This window comes from Ooceraea biroi, chromosome 5 (assembly GCF_003672135.1).
Source record: "Ooceraea biroi isolate clonal line C1 chromosome 5, Obir_v5.4, whole genome shotgun sequence".
In the NCBI taxonomy this organism is placed as follows: domain Eukaryota; kingdom Metazoa; phylum Arthropoda; class Insecta; order Hymenoptera; family Formicidae; genus Ooceraea; species Ooceraea biroi.
The window spans coordinates 7,548,092-7,555,156 of record NC_039510.1 but is presented as its reverse complement, the minus strand read 5'-3'; the positions used below and the strand labels follow the sequence as shown (position 1 = coordinate 7,555,156).

General features: G+C 33.9%; 1 long non-coding RNA gene across 4 annotated transcripts; it reads left to right on the top strand.

Moving 5' to 3' along the window:
• The first annotated feature begins 204 nt into the window (after positions 1 to 204).
• Positions 205 to 6,533, top strand: LOC105286436. 4 transcript variants are annotated; one of them, XR_003406521.1, is made up of 9 exons: positions 205 to 1,455; positions 1,540 to 1,826; positions 1,993 to 2,170; positions 2,245 to 2,457; positions 4,070 to 4,195; positions 4,283 to 4,342; positions 4,443 to 4,556; positions 5,930 to 6,011; positions 6,359 to 6,533. It is a non-coding gene; the product is annotated as an uncharacterized LOC105286436 (long non-coding RNA). The 4 variants fall into 4 exon arrangements; XR_003406523.1 differs by having other exon boundaries at positions 205 to 1,826; positions 2,278 to 2,457; XR_003406520.1 differs by having other exon boundaries at positions 205 to 1,826.
• Positions 6,534 to 7,065: the final 532 nt, after the last annotated feature.

The following is a 7,065-nucleotide window of genomic DNA, read 5'->3' as shown; positions in this document are numbered from 1 at the left end:
AAAATGTCAAGAAAGTACAATAAAATAATCTATTATCTATTTGCATAAAGATTATATCTTTTATTGAAATTAAATTATTATTTTAATAAAAAATAATTATTATTTTTATAAATTATAAATTATTATTTTAATAAAAAATAAATTAATCATATCAATAAAAAACAATTGTATTAAAATATAAAAATACAAAAAATTATAATAAATATCTACAAAGTTTCTGTAAAACATAAATGTAGAAAAACATTTATGTGAATTTGCATTTAAAATTTCGTGCGCAGGTCGCATTTTGCGGCTTCGGATAGTATCGGAATATAAATACTTTTCCTTGCGCGAACTTCGCGCCGCGAAGAAACAAAAACTGAGCGTCAGCGCGCGTGTGTTAGTAGTACTGCCCGGCAACAACGTGTGTCTGAGCGCGGTGTGACACAAGTCTGTACATGCTGTTAACGGTTTCGTGAGTTTGATTGTTCGATCATTCAACGCTTTATCAATTATATAGGATAAGAAGGAAAGAAGGTAAGAAAAAATATACTACTTTCATACACTTAAAATAAGTCGTGTACATAAACATACACAACCTTTTCAATGTCATACACAAAGGTTATGTTGTATAATACGTCGTATGTATAAAAATGTTTTTCCGTAGATGAATAGTGAGAAAGAAATGAATGAGCTGTATGCGATCGTGCGATTTGATGATGGGACTTCAAACTCGCAAAAATTAATTGATTTGATCCCATCCTCCTGGATTTACGAAGTTGAAGGAAAAGGATATTTTTGCTCGTACCCAGATTCAACAGACTATTGTTATTTAGATAATTGGCTTTCTACATTAGAAAGTGCAGAAACATGTTGGGATTCTTATGCAATAACTATTATTGCATATGCGAGTAAATTATGATATTTATTAATAATTTGACCAATTCACCTAATTTAATCTTATTATTTAATCTAATTACTTCAATTTTTCTTATTTATTAATTAGAAGATTTAAAACAAGGAAAACGAAGATTGAGGCGCGCTCTAAAGACAGATAATATAAAAATTAGCGACGATAACACATGTTCTAATAATAATGACAAATCAGTCATGATATTGTCTAAAGATTTATTAGAGGAACATTTAAATGTAATACAGCCTTTGTTTTTAAATAATGACCCTTCTTCGATAAGTTTATCAAATTCCAACAGTTCGCAGATTTCTACACTAAAAGGAAAAAGAAAAAATATATAAAATTATTTATTATATTTTAAGTTTTTTTCGTATTGCACTGATATACAGTGCTATTTCTACATGAAAATATTTCTTATTTATACACTTTATCTACAGGCAATGTATTACCGTCAACATCGGTCTCAGATTATATTGCAGATAATGTATTTTCTTCAACACCGATTACACTGCTTCCTGTTATAAATAAAGAACCGACAACACAAATTTTGAATGTACAACCGAGTAAACATTAAAAATTATATTACATATATTAAAGCCAGTTTCATTTTCTTATATTTTATTAATACTTTTATCAATTATTTTCAGGTTCAGAAAATATATTAAATCATATTGACCAAAAATTTCAACAATTGCAGGATGAATTTACAAGTCACATTTCATCTGTTAAAAGAAGAATTTTATATGATTTAAAAAAGAAAATAACTGAAGTAAAACATACAATAATCATTAATTGCCAATCGGTCACTGCTTCACAAAAGAGTATTGAAAATTTAAAAGAAGGTTTACAAATTGCTCTACCAACAGTTTCTTTAAACCATTTTTTAGAGTTGGAAACTTTATTAAAAGATTCTTCAGAAAAGAAGGAAGTATTGGTAAATAAATTTAAAAATGCTTTTTTATTTTTACAATTTTTTACATTTGATGAATATATTTATTTAAAAAACACACAAAAAGGCTATTAATGAATGAATTATTATTGTACCTGCAATAAACATTATTAATTAAAATTAGAATTATTAATTATTAATTTGATCGCAGATGGCTTTGTTCCGTGTACTTATTGCGGTTGAATCAGACGTAAAAGAAAGCATTGCTAAAATTATGAGTGCATTAATGACAAAAGCGGTAGAACTACTATATTCAGGAACTGGAAGAGTGGTAAATGGACAATGTAAAAGAAATTTTAATGAGACTAACTCGTACATGTGTTTAAGAGGTAAAATTTTGTTTCTGTTTATTTCATTTATGTAGTTCGTTTATAAACAAATATTATGTATTATGTTTTGTTAGATGTTTTAATAGGAAAATTCCAAAACGCTATAGATGTGAAGAAACTGCCAGGTCGGATAGGCATATGATTATCACAAGTTGGAGACCGCGAAGGAGGTAAAAAAGCGCGAGCTCAAAATACTGAAAATCACTAGGAACAACCATCATATTGAACGTACATCTATTTCTACCACATCCGCCAATTTGACGAGTATTTAAAAAAACGCTTTATTTGTAAGTATTTTTAATTTATTTCATATTAAAATAATTAATTAACAACACTTTTTAGTTACATAATTGTTTACACTTATTTTTCCAATCTTAAAATGAAACTATTCAGAACATTTCTTGCAAACAGATTGCGTTTTATGTGTACATTTTCCATAAACGTACTTTTTACATTGATTACAGATACTGTTACCTTTATTTTTATTGTAATAACCGATTTGACAAGATTTACGTTTACTGGAAATTTCGTTTGAAGTATTCAGTTTCTTCAATTCTTGCGACTATTTTAATTATGCGGTTATTTTAGTGGTAAATAATTGCACAAGTGTGCTTTTATGTTGATATATTTATTAATAAATGTACTTCTTTTTTATAAAGAGTTGCAACTATGTTTTTTATTTGTACCCTAATTATATATAATTATTTTATATAATTATATATATAATATATATAATTATAAAAACTAATACAATACTAACTACATGTTATGCAATTAGTATTGTATGAATATAATATAATAAGCGCATTAACATAATACCCATTAAATTGACGGATATGGTAGAAATAAGTATACGCGTTTAATGATGATTGTCTAGTGTTGATTACCGAATAGATAATATATAAAAGACAAATTAAATAAGCTTGCCTCATTATATTTAAGCCATTATTGGCCGAATGTTGGTCTAATAAATTAGTCTTTAACGGCCCAACATTGGTTACCACGTTAGGCCGAGCCTTGTTATTCATTGTTGGACCAAGCCTTGTTGTTCATTGTTGGGCCGAGCCTTGTTATTCATTGTTGGGCCGAGCTTTGTTATTCATCGTTGGGCCGAAGTTATCACTCCATGGTTGTCCCATTAATGGGCCAGTCATGGTTACCATTATTGCGTCAATATCGGTAAGCTGGCAACCAATCTTGGGCCTGTAATAGGCCGATAGTAAACTCCTACATGTGTAAGGCCCTTTGTACTTGGGTTTCAATTTCGCATTTTCGCCAGTTTTAATTCTCGTGTCTCGGATTAGTACATAATCTCCTTGCTTATATTTATTCGGCGTCTTACATTTCTTGTCTTTATACTCCTTATTATATTGCTTTATTAGGTTAGTAGCACGTTCAGCCATGTCACGAGTATCGCTTCTAATTTTTTCTAAGTCTGTGTCAACCTCGACTAACACTTTGGTAAATCGTGCTAGCGGGAAATCTGCGTGATTGCGTTGCTCAAAACCGAACATAAGTTTCGATGGACTAGCTTTGACAACTGAGTGGTGTGTGTTGTTTATTATATATTGCATCTTCCCTAAGCTATCCTCCCATTCTTCGGGTTTGTCTATTAGTTTCGTCAATGTACTTTTAATAAATCGATTTACTCTTTCCGCGATTCTGTTAGCCCACGGTGCGGCTACTGCTACTTTTCTATGCTCTATATTGTGACTCTGAATGAAATCACTAAAATCTTTCGAGGTGAAAGCCGATCCTCTGTCTGTCTGTTCTGGTTTACTGAATGTAACAAAAATTGATGTCATATTACGAATTACTTCCTTAGTGCCTGTCGATTTTGTCGCGAACAACCACGTAAATCTTGTGAAAGCATCTATAACGATTAAAATATGTTTACAGTTATTGTCTGTTTCCTGTAACGGACCAAAGTGGTCTAAATGAAGTACTTTAAGCGGTTCGTTTGGCGTCGGAAATAATTGTATTTCATTTTCAAAACGATGAATCGAATTGTTAGCCATTATACAGGTAAGGCAGTTCTCAATGTGGTCATAAACTTTTTTTCTCATCGTACTAAACGAAAATTCTGTTTAATTCCGTTTAGCGTTTTTTCAGAACCACAGTGACCCATGTCATCATGATGAGCTCGAATAACACTAGGTATCATAGACTCAGGTATAACAAACTTTAATTTATCATCTTCTTTCCTATATACCAAGCCATCTAATTCGAAATTGTTGTGCTCATTTGTTTCTAATTCTTTGCTTAATTCTAGGATTTTCTGGTCTGCTAGCTGTCGAAACTCAAGTTCTCTTTCGAGTGGAAGTTGATTTACAAAAGCTACGCAGCGACTTAGCGCATCTACATGTGTCATACGACTTCCCGGACGGTGAGTTACTTTAAAATCATAAATTTGTAACGCAAGTGTCCAACGCGCTATACGGGGATTTAGGTTCGCCTTATTCATAGTATACACTAGTGCATTACAATCCGTTACCACAGTAAATTTCAAGCCATATAAATATATGTAAAAACGCTCAATCGATTTAACTATGGCTAGCATTTCTAATTCAAAACTGTGATATTTCGATTCAGCTTGATTTGTGGACTGACTATAGTATGCTACTGGCCCCCATTTCTTATCGTTTTGCCTTTCAATAAAATTGCACCCAAACCGTGACTACACGCGTTCGTGTGAAGCTCAGTCTCAGCCGACGGGTTATATAATCGAAGAACTGGTGATGAGATGAGCTCTTTTTTAATCAAATTAAACGAATCAATGCATTCTTTATCAAACGAAAAATTAACTAACTTTCTGAGTAAATTTTGTAATGGCCTCGCTTTCAGTGCAAAATCGCGAATAAATTTTCTAAAATAATTAGCTAGGCCTAAAAATCTTTGTACTTCATGTACGTTTACTGGCTGTTTGAAATTTCTTATGGCTTCGGTGTGTCTTGCGCTCAATGTAATACCTTGCTCCGAAATTATATATCCTAAAAACTCGATTCTTCGCTGTAAAAATAGACACTTCGAAAAATTCAACTCAAATCCGTATTCACGCAAAATAACCATTACTTCTTCTAAAATCTGTAAATTCTCTTGAACGGTTTCGGTCGCAATCAACACATCATCAATGTACACTATGACTTTACCACTTCTTATCAATTTCCTTAGTATACGAATAACACGCTTTTGGAACTCAGCCGGAGATTCCGAGTATCCAAACGGTAATCTTTTGTATTCGAATTGACCATCTGGGGTCGCGAATGAAAAATATTTAGTGCTGTCTGCGTGTACTTTGATTTGGTGAAAACCGTCCTTAAAATCGAGCAGAGTGAACACACATTTATTAGATAATCTCGAGAGACTATCCTCTATTGTTGGGAACGGATACTTCTGTTTTTCTATACGGCTATTCAGCGGTCGCAAGTCTACACACAGTCTGAGCCGTCCGTTCTTTTTTCTAACTGGCACGACTCGCGTACAATAAGGAGATTGTCTCGGCTGTATTACAATATCGCGTATTAATAAATCATCCGTGATTTCACGTAATTGTAATTGCTCGGCATGTGCGAAACGTCTTGGCGCGTATGCAAATATCGACGGATCTTTCAAAATGACTTTTACTGAATAATCATCGTCAATCGGTGTAATTTCTCTATTCTTTACATATGTAATTAACTGTTTTAATTGTCTTTCAATACTCAAATCAAAATCTGTTTCAATATCATCGATATTATTTTCAAATGAATCTTCTTCCAGACTCCCGTCAACAAACAATAGAAGCTGCGAAAATAGGTTTACCGTTTTGCGATCATTTCTAGAGGTCGGTCGATATATCAAAGTAAGTTTTTCATTCCATAGGAAATCGCGACCAAGTATCATATCCCCTTCAAATGTATTTTCTTTTAATATACACAACTCGATTTCGTGTTCCGAATTTCCTAGTTTATCGATCGCTATTTTGACACATATTTTCCCGACCAAATCTAACGGGCGATTACTCATATTTCTTAGTCTAGTTGTAACCAGTTTTCTATTATTACAAACAGGCTCGATACTTTTCTCGAAAACATCTTTTCTAACGAACGAAACGGGACTACCGGTATCTATCAAAGCCGAAAAATTACATTTCTCACCGCTTATTCTCGTAATCTGCACAATCGGGCTACTCAACTTTAATTCTTTCAGACTCGCCTCCACAGTGGCCACCGTTCCTGACGTCTCTGGCTCTGCCTCTACGCTACCCGCCGACGGAACCACCGGACGCTGAGTCGGACACGCTGATTTCGTCTGTCTGCCCTTCAGCACGGGGCAATCAAAAGTTCTGTGACCCTTCTGCTTACAATAAAAACACGAGGCTTCGATTCTGCATTCTTTATGGTTATGGCCTTTTTTCCACAGTTCCTGCACACATCCTCCTTACTCTTGGAACTCGAGTTTTTGGAATCTCCTGCGAACGATGATGATTTCCGCTCCGTTTCTGCAATACTCTCGGTGATACACCTCATCCGCTCCAAAAAGGCGTCTACTGTGTTAGAAGATACTGATAAGGCTGTCGCTTTCAGAGAAGTCTGTGTGATGCCTCCAATTAACAAATGAATACTATCCTCCTCTGGTAGATTGAATTGATGCATCAAGGCCATTTTCTCGATTGCGTATTCATCAAAACTTTCTCTCTGATGCTGCCACTTTCTCGCCTCGACTTTCTGCAAAGCTCTAAAAAAAGGAATCTTTCGGTCAAATATTTTTAATAACTCACGTCTAAGACCATTCCAGGACTCCAGCACTGGACCCGTTTGTATCTCATACCACTTACGAGCGGCCTTTGCAAGCCTACTCGAAGTAGCAAGCAAGATAATGCCATCAGGAGCGCTATGCACTTGCGCAACCTTTTC